Below are 12,827 nucleotides of genomic sequence, written 5' to 3' on the forward strand. Positions count from 1 at the left end.
TGCGTTGGTCTGCTGTTGGGTGTTCAGCCCAAACTGCTGGAGCACCATGGTGTTAGAGTTGGCTTGGTTTGAAGTTACAAAGGCAGAGATGTGAGTGCAACCGAAGAACAGCATAGTTTTAAAAGCATGAAGAGGACCTTTAACTTTCAAGCGCTTTGGCTATTGTAAGCATCAACACAATGAAACTCAGCACTTACCCTGTTTTCTGTGTGATCCACAGTGCCCCTTTGCTCTCTGAACATTGTATATTGGTACTAGATTTTCAGCTGTGTAGAGCCCCAGGCTAACGGGGTCCCTTATGGGCATTTTATGCCAGTGTAGCCCTTGCATAAGAAAAGCTGTATACATAAAAGGAAAATCAAACCCTCTGGTTTCTGTTATTGACTTCTTGTTAAATGCACATATGCTGCTTGGAGGCTAATTTTTTCCAGGCTGCCGGCATTACTGGGGTGCCCTGTGTCTGGCCATAACTAAGCAGTACCAACCCAGTTCTAGCAAAGTGAACAGTAAGACTCCTTAATCTCTTTTCAGCAGTTACTGGGTCTTTGAAAGACAGCAGTGATGCAAGAATAAAAAATAACTCAAAGACAGTATCTTATGGGGAAAAAAAAAGAGATGCATCATAAATAACCTCAGTGAAATACAAGGACCATTATCCTGAGTCAGATTCCAACTGGAAGTGAGTCAAAACAGTTTGACCAAGTGCAGCTGTATCTCTAAGCAGGCAAGTTCAGAGACGTTCCTGTCAGATTTGTGGCCCAATGTATGTCTAGGCATGCCTTTCCAAGAGAATGAGATAGTAATGCCAATTGTCTGGATATGAAATGACAATATTTGACATCACTTCTGCTAATATTGCCTGCCAGAAAGGGACATTGGGGAATGATCTCTCTATCTAGAGCTAGAATCAAAATCCTAATATTGATCATCCTTGCTCCCCTTGTCATTTCTGTTAGCTGCCCGTAGAGTTTACTTCTCCCTCATACTTGATTTCATAGGTTGCTATTTGATCTTACGTGTTAAATTTAGCACTTTACTATGACTTTATGATCACAGAGTCCCCCTTACTATGCTGGAAGCACCCACAGGCACCAGGCTATGGAGTCTTGAAAAAATGTGGTTAATATCGCTTGTATAACTTTGTCTGCTGAAGGTCTATTTTTTTTTTTAAGGGGGGAAAAAGTTAATTTAAGAAAAACATGGCTTTATTTTCACCCACATTTTGCAATTTTGTGGGATTTTTCTAATAGCCTGACTCATGGCTATACCTGTAGAATTAAAATGTGATGTTGAGCAAGCATTCATGAGGATCTGGTTTTGTCAGGAGTCATTTTCCTTCTTTAGAAATAACACATGGGACTTGCACACTTACCTGGCAAGGCTGTGGATTCATAACTGTGTAATCTGAGCTTAGTCACTAGAGATGTTTAGAAAGAAACAACACAAAACCCTCAGGGTTTGAGGTATCCACATTTTGTTGTGATTTCATAAAACTTCTGACTTTTGAGAGACATGCAAAAAGCAAGGCTTTGTGGGGTTTTTTAATGCATACCCATCACAATAGGTTTGCCATAAACAGTTCATTTTTCAATCTTTTTTTTTTTTTAACTTTCAGTAAACTGGGAAAACCCAAAAAATTAGGCAACATTTGTGTGGAGGGTTAATAGTCTTTTATTAGATCAGCTGATTTAGCTAGAAAAAAAGCTGAAAAACTCTCTCGGGTATAAAGAAGAATCGGCACACATTAAGTGTGTCTCAGTCTAACTTAGCAAAAATTCCCTTACTTTGAGAAAAATGCACAATTAGTACAAGAGGATATAGGTAACAGAGAAGTCATTTGCCCACATGGAAATAGGAAAATAGAGATGAACTTTGAATCCAGTACACTGCTATTTCTAGAACTGTCTTCATATAATTGCTTCCATAGTTCTTCAATAATGCTGATCAAAATCCATGTTAAAACCATTTATGTTTTTTGCCTATGTTATTTTTGTTGGAAGTCCATTCTAGAGTGCTGTATTCTGAAGCTTACAAGCCTTCTTGTTTCCAGGTTAAATAATACTTGACTACTTTCTGCTATAGTTATTTTCTGTATATTAAGGCTGCCCTAGCAATCCTCTCCTGCACCCACGGAGGTTTGTATCCATCTCAGGAGCCAGCAGCTGGAGCCGTGCTTGGGCTTCCAGAGAAGGTCTCACCAGAGCTGTGTATGAGCCTCCTTGCCCTTCCTTCTGATCAGCTTCTTGCTTCTCTTACAGTTATTCTTTTAAACCCATCTTCTCCATTTTAACTAAGGGTTTCCCATGTAGGTAGTAAATACTTTGCCAGAGCCCAGAGAGATGAGGTCACTACGTTATCTTGAAAATTAATCATACCAAGGGAAGCTATTAGTTTGGTTTAGTCTGCTCTTGATAAAACCGTGTTGATTTTCATGCCATTTGCCATTTGTCTACACCTCTTTTAGGCATTCCCTCAAGGAATAGTTGTTCTAAAGCCTTACATGCTAGTAAGATCAGATGAATAGGCTCATATTTGCATGAATCACTTTCCCCTTTCTGAAATACGTAAGTCATTTTATCTGCTAATCTTCAGCCATATAGTTCCACCCTGGCTTAATCATTTGTTCAGATGCCCAACCTATAATTTGGTGTGCCAGTTCTTTCAGAAGTCGGAAGCTGTGATCATCTTGTTCTCCTGACTTGAAGGAATTACGGAAATGGTTTTGCTTCCACTTTGGACTTGATTATTTCCATTTTTATACCCATAACTGCTTTTGCCCATATCACCATCAGCGTCAACATCTTTATTGTAATTTAATTTCTGTGGCGGAGTTTGCTACTCTTTCATCTCCCTGTTGTCACTGCATCGTTGCCTAGCCTAGTCCAAGATGTTTACTGAATTTTACCATTAAAGGTGGAATCCTAAAAAAGAGCTACTAGTTAACCCATTTTCATGAAAATCAATGGTAAAACTCTCCATGTGCTCCCACTGAAATTTTGCTTAAGCCTTACATTGCTTTCTGTGGGAAAAAAGGTGACAAAGGTGACAGGCGTAACATTTCAATTCATTTTAAATATAGAGTAGGCTTCAAATTTATACTGCCCCAAATAATCAGTTAATTTTTCTGCAAAAATACTTCTCGTCATTTTTTTTTTTGAGGGGAAAAAACATGAGCTGGTATTTTTAGACGAAAAAATTCCACCCAGACAATGTTGGCCTGCTTGTAGAATGATGGGAGCTGGAGATTGCATAAATATATACCACTTGTCAACCTAAGAGATTGTTTCACTGTAAACCTCTGCTTAAATGGCTGCATTTTGCAGATGATATTTAAAGTATCTGCATTCTGAGGCTGGAAATATGCACTTAGACTATTAGCTCTGTAAAGCCAGAGAGTCAAATCTTACATCCCTTACCTGGGACTGCTTGTGGAACATGTGCAGGGCTGGTCCCTCAGCTTGCAAAGGTACATGCCTCGAACTCTCTCTTCATTAGTAAACACAGAATTTACCTGGCAATAAAAGGTATCTTTGTATCATGTATAGTCACAATAATGTTTATTTAAATATTATCTGATTCCCTCAGCACTTTTATTATTTACCAATAGAAAAAATGACACCATTACTTTTCTTCTGAATTTTTAAAAATGACAATAGTGCAATTAAATTACTGAATTCATTTATATTTAATTGTACTTTTGGTTTTAATGTGCTATTGGAAGACATTTCTTTCCGTGACTGTTAGTTTTCCATGCAAAATAAGAAAATCTAAAGCTATATTAAGGAAATATATTACATGGGCAAGACAAAGTCTCATTAGTGTTATTTATGGCATGCTGAAACCTCATTAGGAGTAGGTATGCTGGATTCAAAAATGCATTACTGAGAATGGGTTTTTTGGGGGGTTAGGAGAGAAATTGCTTTTATTGTGTTTCTTTATCACATACAGAGTGGTTAGTGGACATGTTGGTTTCCTAAAGCGTAAAATAAATTAAGATAGAAGAAAAAGAGTAATTAATCTAAGTAGTAAGTATCACCTCATTACAGATTGGGAATAATAGCCTGCACATGGTCACAAGGAGTTTCTGTTTACTGTTCACCTTAGTTTCAACTAACCATTAATTTTTAAGTTCTTTCCCTGGAGGTAAAAAGTGATATTTTTCAGCATAGTAGTTTGCATCTTAAGCCGTAATAATGTGCTTTTAGTGCAATTCAGACCAGGGATGAGTGAAACTCGAGGTGCAGAGTCACAAATAGCCCAATTTAGGTAGTAGTATTTGCTCTAATGAGAGCTATATATCCAATCCTGCGTAAATATTGTTTGGTAGGCATACAAGGAAACCATTATTTGCAAGTAAATGAGAACAAAAGGAGAGTCCCTGAATTGTCAGTCTTGGATGGGAAAGTCATTCTGTGTGGGCAGTACCTTTCGCCAGGCTGGCGCTGCTGCCGTGACGTTCCAGGGAGTTGAGCAGCCCCAACACGGAACCCCTCCGTTCCTGCAGCCCTCCATCCCCGCTGCCACCGGCGCAGACCGGGTGCGAGCGGTGAGTCCCCCTCTCCATCTGCTCCCTCCTGCCGCTGGTCACTGTCACCGCTGCTGCACAGCTGACAACCTCCCTTACGCTGGCGCTTCACCGGGCTGTCTTTTGACAGCCGCGTTACCTGCTAGCCACCCACATTGTTTTGATTTCTTACGCCAAATCCACTTAGTGCTAACGCTGCACACGCCCGCTCTGATGGCCGGGGCTGGTCAGGCTCCCTATGCCTATTGCTAAAACGTGAGTACCTGCGGGGCTCTTCAATAATAAAACATCTTTTCTTCTACTAATAGCTCTTCTTACAGGCACTCCATGTGTGGGATCCGTGGTGGCTTCCGTAACATTTATGAATGTGGTTTACGTGGTTTGTGATAGGAGTTTGGAATACGTGCTAGCTTACCACCAAGGCTGGATCAGCTCAGTGAACCCCAAAATGCTGCACACCTGCTTTCCTTTTTCCCCAGTATGCCACCTTAGGATTCCTCAAAGCCCCTTAGATGTCAAGGGATAACTTTATGATAGTCACATAATTATTATAAGTATTTTATCAGTTGACAGATGATTAATGCCAGAGTTTTTCTGTGGGCCAAATCCTTACTTCCAAAGGATTTACGAAGACCTAGTAGTTGAACTAGATGCTGTCCCTTTTCCCCATCCTTTCTCCACCTAGTCACTGTAGCCGTGCCTTTTTGTCTGCTCCTTATGGTTGCAGTGGACATGATATCACGTTACTGCAGCACCTACCAACTACGTCTGAAATGGCAACTCTATTGAATTGTTCCCTGTAGTAGTAGGAAATCATAAATAGTCTCTGCTTAAAAGAAGTGATCTATTTATATAGACAAAGCAGATTGGGAGGGGGTGGAAGGAAAGCATGCAGGCAAAACAAATAAAGTGATGATTTTTAGAAAGTATGTGAAAGCTACCTTCTTCTGTTAATTTTCTTCTTTCAAAAGGTTGTTGGGAGAAGATGAGGGAGGGAGGGTATCTCGCTGTGAGGATAGAGATGAGGAAGCTGGAAGGGACTCAGGAAGAAGTAAAAGAAACTCTGAAGAAAATGGACTTTGAGGAATGGTTCAGCAGGTTAGTGGTCAGTAGCAGCAGATGTTTACAGTAAGGCCACAGAAAGTGGCTGGTTACATCTGATACTGTCGTTGTGCCAAGGGCCCAGCTACAGCGGACATGCTCTTCCTGGAGTAACATGAGAAAGTGCTGCCCATCAAAATGAGCAGTTCGCTGTCAACACGCATGTGTGTGTGTGATCTCAGCTCACTCCGTGTCCTTGCTGTAAGTCTGCTTCCTTCGGAGGGAAAGGTACAAAAAAGAGGACCAAAGGAGCAGGCCTAGAAGGTAAGGACAAGTTGAGTTCACCCAGGAAAAACAAAACAAAACAGGGTATTTCAAATAAAGAAAGAAATGAGAAGAGTACATAAAAGCGAGGAACACATGAGTATCCCGTGGCTTTTTTCAGGAATGTCTTTCTGCCCAGATTCACACAGATGAAGGGGAACAAGGAAGATGATGTTGTACTTCTGCCTTAGGGAGATCGAAGCTGTGGGTCTGAGGGTTGCTGGAACACGTGGAATAAACAATCTCAGTCTTTCTTCTTCTATCACTAATGCAGCTATCTTGTGCTGTGTGAAGAGGAAGCTATGACAAGGTCTCATCCACCCTCCTCCATCCCCACCCGCACACTCTCTCCATAATGCAGTGGAGATGACAAATACTCACATTTTCTCCTTTGCTAGCCTGCTCTGTGCTCTAGCTTACCACATAGATTGACCGGTGCCACCTCTTCTGTGACGAAACAAAATGAAGAAGCCTTACTAAAGACACTACTACCCCACATTCACACCCTTGCTCTGATAAATTGCCAACAGTCATGATGCCATGCTTGGTGGTCCAGAAGATGCACAAACTAGTGGGAAAGAGCTGGCAATCTTCCTATATAACAAATCCAGGCACAGCCCTGAAAATCGTTGCAATATGAGGGCTTTCTATCCGTAAGCACCTTCGTAGAGCAGAGCTGTGTTAGGCAGGGGGCCTGAGCCATCCCTGACATCTGAGCTGGAAGTCAGTTTGTGTTAGTGGGCATCCACTTGCAAGGTGAAAGAGGAGGCCTGATGGCTGTGGAAGAGGATAGGGTGGCAAGCACCTCAGCGTTCTCTCTATCTGTAAGCTGCACATGTGATTAGGCAAATTACTTAAGAAAGCAAAACAATCTCCCTCAAGTCCATGTGCATCTTGGGGGTGTGACTTCATAATTTTTGAAAGTCCGATTTATCCTCTGTCACTTGGGATGATACTGGTAACTTCCTTGACATGGGGAATGTTAGTCCTTCCTTCTTTCATGTTCGTGATATGTGGAGTTACCATTATAATCATAATTTTAAAACATACCTTTAATAATAGTCCTTAATAGCATTACAATATAAGGGTAGTGCATGCTAAAGATAGAAAACTCCAGACGCGTTCGTGATGAGCCTAGGAAAGCTTTGCGTGATTAAGATGAATACTTCTGTTACAGCCACTTGTTTCAACATGTATTACTGTGAAAGGGGTAAGCAAAGAAATCACGTAGACCAGTCAGAGTGCTCTCACTGCTGGCTGGATTTCCCCTGGGGGGAAAAAGGGACAAGCCAGGATTCCTTTTCCGTTCGTTTTTGGAGCATTTGCATCCTCAACTAAGAAGAAAAGGAGTAATTTTCAAGTGTCGCCAAATTCCTGGCGGACCGTGACACTTCCACAATAATCATCACGTTGAGGGCTGGTGTCACATGGAGATTTACTGGCAGTACTTGCACGGAGGCCTACTTCAGAAAGAAAAGCAGGCAAATTTCATTCCAGTTCCACTCTAAAGAGGACATGAGAGGAAAATGACAATGAATTTGATTTTTTCTTTCTTCGCTTTTCACAAAATGAGGTTGTCTCCTACAGCAGTACACAAAGGCTGCAAGAACTTGCATCTGTCACTAAGAAACCTGTCTCAAGATTTGATGCAATATATTGCCTGAAAGATTTATACCATTTTCCCTTCGTCTGTTCTGTACATTGTTAGTGTTACTAATCTTCTATTATCAGGAATAAAGCAGGCTGTTTGTTGCTGAAGTGTCTGTGATGATTTGTGAGAAATTAATCTGAAGACACTTGGAAGTTCTCCACTACATCAGCATTGATCGGGTGGAGAAACTGAAGATTATTAGTTTGCAGGACTGCCTGCTTTTTGTCATAATGGCTAAATAAAAGCAGCATAATAAATGAGAGAGGAAGAGGATGTGCAAAAGACGAGGCTCTGCCTTGAACACAGCACAGGAGTTGTTGCCCTTTTATAAATGAGAAATGAAAAATAGCCATTGGTGACGTTACGGAGCTCTGCAAGTTTGTTTGCTAAACAGAAAGTGGTTGTGTTAGAGCCAAACACCTTTCTTCCTTACTGTAATTTTTATTTTGAAAAATAGTTTTCGAAGAATGTAAGAGCAGTCTAAGCTCAGCCAAGGATTTGGGGAACAGAATAGGGCAGTAAAATAGCCACACTGTGATTCCCATGAAGCACCATGCTCTCTGGGGGGGGATGTAGGTGAAAATGGTGAACCTACCCCAGAGACTGAAGCGGGATAGGTTGATCTGATCAAAATAAAGCTTGAATACTTGGCCAGTGATGCTAAATTGATATTTGCGCCCAGGAAAATAACACTCTTATGGTTCAAAGACCATTTTTTGGAAAACTCCTTGCCATTTTCACTGTGGATACCATGGCAGTTGCAGGGTAGTCTAGGAGGGGTTGTCCTCCTTCGGAAGGGTTGGGTTTACTTGTTGCTCTTGGCGTGTCAGAGCCGGCACAAACCAAGACCAGCAGTCTGCAGGTCCCAGTGGGCCTCCACTGAGCACCAAGCACACCAACCTATGCTACTCTTCACCACAGCCAATAATTATTTTGTTGTTAAATCCAGGCGGCATGCTTGTTAGCTCTGCAAGGATGAGCAGTGACTTCATAAGAAGGATTTAGAGAGTTTTTTGGGGTAATTAATGGTTTGCCGTAGCATTTTCAGCTTATTTTCCCTTTTTTCAGTAGCTGTATGACCTAAAATTACACCGTGGGGAAAAAAAACAAATGTGTTTTCCTTTACTCTCTTCCTGTTAGCTAAGCAGATCCTTGCATTCAGGTCTTCTAATTTGTATGGAATTGTAAAAATTAGAAATGAGAGAGACCTGTTAGTCCTTCTAGTGAAGGATTGTTCTTTCCTTATAGACATCATTCTTTTTGTATCCTAGTTTTAGATGACTCAGTTGATAAGACCAAGAATGTTCAACAGGATATTGTTTCTGATATATAATTTTAAAGGTGAGCATATAGATGGTCACAAGATCAAAGTCAGTGTCATTCATTTGTCTTCCAAAGCTCCCAGTACCAACACTCTTCATTTAAATCCCACAGTGGGTCTGAGTATAATGCATTCAGCTGCCTATAATGCATTTAGAAATAATTTTGTGCTGGTTTTGAAAGGGGCTTAGTTGAGGTGGACAGCTCAGGACCCTCACTGCATCTGCTGATGGTCCCTGAAATCTGTGGCTGTTGCAGGTCAGGCACTGCAACAGAGAAGCTCCTTTTAGCACATGTTATTTAGTAATGTAATATCCTATACAAAGGCGAGTTATTCAAGCTGTAAATGGAAGAGCCGAATTGCCCCATAAATTTGAGGCTTATTGATGTGAGTTGCTTCTAATATTTCTATAGGGAAAAACCCACTTATTGATCACTCGGGGCACTGTCTTACTTCTGACATTAATTTAGTTGTAGATTAGGTTGGAATGTATTACTTTCATAAAGATCCTGAGCGGTTGGAGTCACGCAGTGAAACCGAAGCACAAATACCAGCAGACTGTATGGCTGGTGACACCATCTGAAACAGCAAGCAGCACCAGTGAACTGGCACGCTTTCAGTTCGGTTTCCACTGAGAAGGCTTATTACAATAACAAACAACAGGTAGGGCTTTAATGAAATAGATCTCTTATTTGAGCTGCTCAGGGATCATCCTCAAAAGTCTCCCTCTAGGTGCTTTAGGATGAGTAAGGAGGCTTCAGCAAAGGATTCGGGCTAGTTTATGTCCAGCACTGGAATAGATGTCACAAGGGATTAACAGAGCAAGTGCGTGAAGCCAACTATAATCTTGGTGGGAAGTATTAGCATTGCCCAGAAATGGTATCGGTGGCAGGACAAATCTCCTGAGAGAGGTCAGGAAAGGGCAGAGTGAGATTAAGGCCATTTCTCTGCATTAGCTGGAAACCGTGACTGTGCTAGGGTGGCGGGAGCGGGGAGTGGACTGCTCCTGCATTTGGTCAGCCTCTCCTAAATCTTTATGACAAATGTGCTTTGCTAGAGTCCTATGAGAAATACTGATGAGTGTTCTCAATGTAGCAGTGGGTGCCAGTGTCCTCTTTTGTATTCCCTGTACTGGCTCTGGTTTACTGAGAAATGAGGCAGCATCTTCGGCTTGATCCATCCTGCCTGCGCAAAGGAAGGGCAGATCTCCCAAAGTTCGCTGCAGCGTGATGGACGGCACATATTCCTGTTCCCCTCTGGTGATGAAGGGTTCCTCTCTTCACAAATGGAAAGCATTACCTTCTGCTCTCTGGAGTGTGAGAGTTGATCCCATTAGTTCTGCTGTTCCTATCAGAAGTCCTCCAAGTCCTGCCAGAGCAGGATGGTGGACTTGAAGGCAATTGCATGGGCTTGTGTTCAGCTTCTTTTGGCAGTACCTGCAATTTTGGGATCTGTCTTGCTTGCAGATTGGAAAGATGGAACTGGCAGATAATAAATGCAGATGCTGTTTAGGTGAAAAAGGTACAAACAAAGAAGTAGGATTAATTTCTGCTGTTTACCTTTCGGTCTGTATGCACTGAGGATTATAAATGCAGTAACGCTATAACTGTTGTAAACCCTGAGGATGCTCTGACTCTGAGCTGACATCTTTTCTCCAATATAGCTAGAACGATAGCTGCCTACCCAGGTAAAGCAGTAGGGTCCAGCAATGATTTGTAAGGCCATGGGAATTGCTACACCTCTTCAGCTCTCTAATGCATCTAGACTGGATGGAGCCTGGTCTCTGAAAGTGGCCATCACCAGATGTTTCCAGCAAGGGGTAGAGAGGGGTTAGGTGAGCGTCAGAGGAGTCGGTCGTGCCAGTCCTGTGTTATGTCCGACATGAATCTCCAGCTTTGCAGGCTGGCATATACTGTGAAGCACCTGTCTTTGTTAGTGGTTATCTCCTTTAAGCTTGAATTTCTTACTATTACAGCTGCACTAACACTTGTAGAAAGTTGATACATTCTTTCCCTCAGGCAGTTCTTTCAGCACTGAGTTGCACTTTCTAATTACGTATTTCGCAAAAAAGCATTTGATTTTGTTGGTTTGAATCTGCCACCTTTGGCTTTCATTGTATGTCCTTACCTTGTTGTTTTGAGAGCCCGGAAGAATGGACCCACTGCCTTTTTACTATTCCCTCCCTTAGAAAATTGTATCATGTCCTGTGCTAATCATTTTTCTTCCTTAAATTAAAAAAAAACACCCAACATTTTTTTTCTGTCACTTTTCATAGGAGGGATTTTCCGTGTTCTATTTTCATTGCCCTTCTTTGACCTACTTCTGCAAAGGGGAGTGAGGAGTACTGTATACAGTCTTCAGCAGGAGGCTGGAAGACATATATAAGTGTATTTCCATTATATGTGATCTCAGATTTCTTCTGCATGCATTCTAGCATGTATGGACTTCTTTCCTTGTTAAAAGAAAAAGATAATGCATATGTGGCAGGAAGTAATTGCTCTGTGGCTGCGTGTTATGCAGGGGCTTTTATAAACAGGGGCCTGTTAAATACAGAAATACATACCTTGATGAAGTGATACGCTGCATTAAGGGCAGAACTTTGAGTGTGAACCCAAGTCTTCTGTTTTCTGTTCTACCATTGTGACTGTATGGCGGTGTTCCTGTCGCGTGCCTGGCCTAGCATGCTACAGAACCACCAAGGCAAAATATCTATAAACTCATTAAACTGTTCAGGCCACTACCCCATGCTGGTTCCTAACAGGGAGGTGGAAGGACCTCTGGAATACACAGAATGCATCCTCAGTTGGTGATAAGGGATTTAGTATACTTCTAACCATTCCTAGTTTTAGTATTGGTATTATATTGCTATGTAGGGATCCACATCAGAGTCAGAGCTCGGTGCAAACACGTTACAGAAAGATGACTGCTGTCTTTTTGACTCAAGCCCAGAAAATGAACGGAATTCAGGGTTCAGAGGAACATGTTTGAGTTACTATTTGATTCTCAGCTTGCTTCAAAGAAATTTAGTTGTTCTCTTCCTACTCCTCCTTTCTGTCCCACTCTTCCTCAGTGGTGCTGTTTAAGGACAGGGCTTCCAGCCTTAACCCTGAATTACCTTCCTTTGGGGTTTCAAAGGGGCTGAATATTGCTTTAACATAGGGGGTTTTGTAGTTTAATGTATTTTGGTTGGTAAAGAATATTCATCACTCATTTAATTCAGAATGTATCTATTGATTCCTTTCTCCTCATTTGGTATTTTCTGACATTTTATAGTACTTGCTATTGATTTATACAAAATCTGTAGTCCGAACATCCCAAGGAGTGCTTTATTCACTTGTCATTTGCTGTTTTTCTTAACTAATAAATTTAACAGTCATGTACATCCAGTCTGTTAAGATCTCGTGGTTCTGCTTTCAAAGAGATGACAGTCTGGCGCTAACAAATGAGTAATTCTTTCAGGCAGGAGCTTAGAAGTTGCAAGTTAGGCAAGACGGAGGAACAAGCTCCTCCTTGATTTGTTAGCAAGACAAAGCAAGCTCCTCTACTCAAAGGACACTTAGGTTAAGGTAGGGAAAATATAGCTCTGCTTCAGCCTGTGGAATGTCACACGTTGTGTTGCTCTAATGGCAACTTTATTTATAGCTTGTCAACAGGTAATCAATTTAAGGGGCACATGCAGCAATACATATGAGAGCAGGTATGTCTAAACTGCACTGATCTGCCATACCATCAGCTTGCCAGGTGCTATAGTTAGTTGCGCAGGGCTGCAGCAGAGTGCAGGTACTCTGTTAGGAGGGTGGTGCCTTCAGCAACTGGCGTTAGAAACCTCTGATGGGGCTAATAGTCTAAACTGTACTTCCAGAAGTGGTCAGGGGATTTCATGAGCCCAAGTCTCACTGAAGGTCAACAGGATTAGGTCTCCTTTGTCACTGGTACCTTCTAAACTACCTTTTAAGTTTGTGTTT

General features: G+C 41.7%; 1 protein-coding gene across 1 annotated transcript in view; it reads left to right on the forward strand.

Moving 5' to 3' along the window:
• Positions 1–12,827, forward strand: part of PPARGC1A (PPARG coactivator 1 alpha) — a 369,346-nt gene that overhangs the window by 183,625 nt on the left and 172,894 nt on the right. The window lies entirely within an intron of this gene.

This window comes from Pelecanus crispus, chromosome 4 (assembly GCF_030463565.1).
Source record: "Pelecanus crispus isolate bPelCri1 chromosome 4, bPelCri1.pri, whole genome shotgun sequence".
NCBI classification, from domain to species: domain Eukaryota; kingdom Metazoa; phylum Chordata; class Aves; order Pelecaniformes; family Pelecanidae; genus Pelecanus; species Pelecanus crispus.